The sequence below is a fragment of the Phymastichus coffea genome, unplaced genomic scaffold (genome assembly GCF_024137745.1).
Source record: "Phymastichus coffea isolate CEN01 unplaced genomic scaffold, Cenicafe_Pcof_1.1 PCOF00146, whole genome shotgun sequence".
NCBI lineage: Eukaryota > Metazoa > Arthropoda > Insecta > Hymenoptera > Eulophidae > Phymastichus > Phymastichus coffea.
Genome location: NW_026706957.1, coordinates 90,001 through 91,838, shown reverse-complemented (window position 1 = coordinate 91,838; position 1,838 = coordinate 90,001).

Genomic DNA, 1,838 nt, shown 5'->3' with positions numbered 1-1,838 from the left:
GGCTAGAGCTTCGCGAGGCCGGCGCGCACCTATGGCTCGCGGCCGCGAGTCGTCACGCAGTCGGCTTCAAGGATCGCGCTGGCAATCGTATATGCCGCGGCACTTTCGGACGTGCAGCGCGCTCGGCCGTTGGAAAAGGTCGCGCGCGACGTCGCCTTGCGAGCGCCGAAACGCCCGTGCATGGTTTTCGACGAGCCGAGCTTGCCGCTTGTGCTACGTCCCCTTTTCCCTTTTGCCTCGACGTTGGACCGCTTTTACGAGCCTACACTGCCGGCCGCGCGTCTCGTTAAATACACGCTGGACGAGCATCGACGATTTTCACTTGCGACTTCAGCAGCTAAACAACTTAAATGAGCAGTCGTCATTTTCTTTATAATTTAATCTTTAGCTTGTGTCGTAAGATCTTCTTAAGGCGTTTACTTCTTTCTGCTCAGCGATGTATAGCTATGAATTTCTTTGCTTCGGCTGTCAGCAATAAACAGATAAAAATTTTAATGACTCGTAATCGACGCCGGTAAACTTTACTTGGGCGCAACTGACTCGCGTCAACAGAGTACATTTTCAGAAAGTTTACTTATTAAAAATTCACGTTGTCGAGCTAAAGAAGTGTATCAACCAATATGCAAGTCATATTGTTCCGCAAGCGTTTTATTAATTTATTTACTGCAGTCGAAAAATGATTCTATGAAATATATCGAACTCTTATTTCGCGCTCAAAGTGAGTCCAATAAACTTTATAACGACATCGACAGATAGCTACATTATAGCCGGGTGGCTATCGGAAGATTGGTAGATTTGCGAACAGTGATGGTTTAGCCGTTGACCGAATCGGCGAGCCGCATTTGAGCAAAATGCCGCCGAAGAATTAGGAAGTTGAGGTTGCATCGTTGAGTTGAGCTTGGCCGACGCTGTTATTCGAATGCACCTACCGACGAAGACAAAAAATGAAGACGACGAGAGGGATCGACAAACAAACGGCCGAACGACGAACCAGGAGATCGATCGCGTTGCCAACGAACCTCCGGTTGAATATACATTCGAAGCGCAGCGGCTTTCGGTGCACAAACTTAGCATGCTTCCCTTCCGCAGCATCGCGCAAGTCCGACGTCCGATAAAGCGTCCATTGTTGCACAAAAGCAGGCGTTATCTGTCGCGAAGCGCGCAAAGCCACCTGTACGAACGAAAATTGGTCTGATCGACGCTGTCAGCTCGCGACGAAACGGAGACAAGCTGGTAGCTACTATTGAATGTAGACTAGTTGAAAGCGCATCAAATCCCCCGGAATTCCGCTAATCCCGTTGCCCAAATATTTATGCCGTCGTTTGACGTCGCTACGGAAAACACTGCGACTTTGTAAAGTACAATCGCGCGCGTCATCGCGCCGAATCGTTGCACCGCTCAGAGGATCAGCAAGAGAGTTATACGTAATCGAAGATCAATGGAATGCAAAACGAGAGCGATTGTAGAATGTAGAGTAAAAAGATAGCATCACGTGTCGCAATCGATGTAAACATAACGTCACGCATTATTGTACGAAGAAATAAAATCGCACATCTTACCAGCGCTTCTTTTTTTATCTTCCGTTCGCGATTCCTATATCGCGCTCTGTCACCAGATTCAATGCTCCAAGTATGTATAAAACAAGCGCCTCAATGGTTCAATCAAGCATTACCTATCGAAAGTGTTCGAAATTCCGTGTTCACAAATAAATGTATAAGAAAAGACTGCCAACCACGCTTTTGCAAAAGTAGTGCGGTAGACTGGTCTGCATGAAAGCAATATAATACTTTCAGTAGCGTACCCTCGCAGAGTTCATAATAAACGCATCGTCGAAGTAA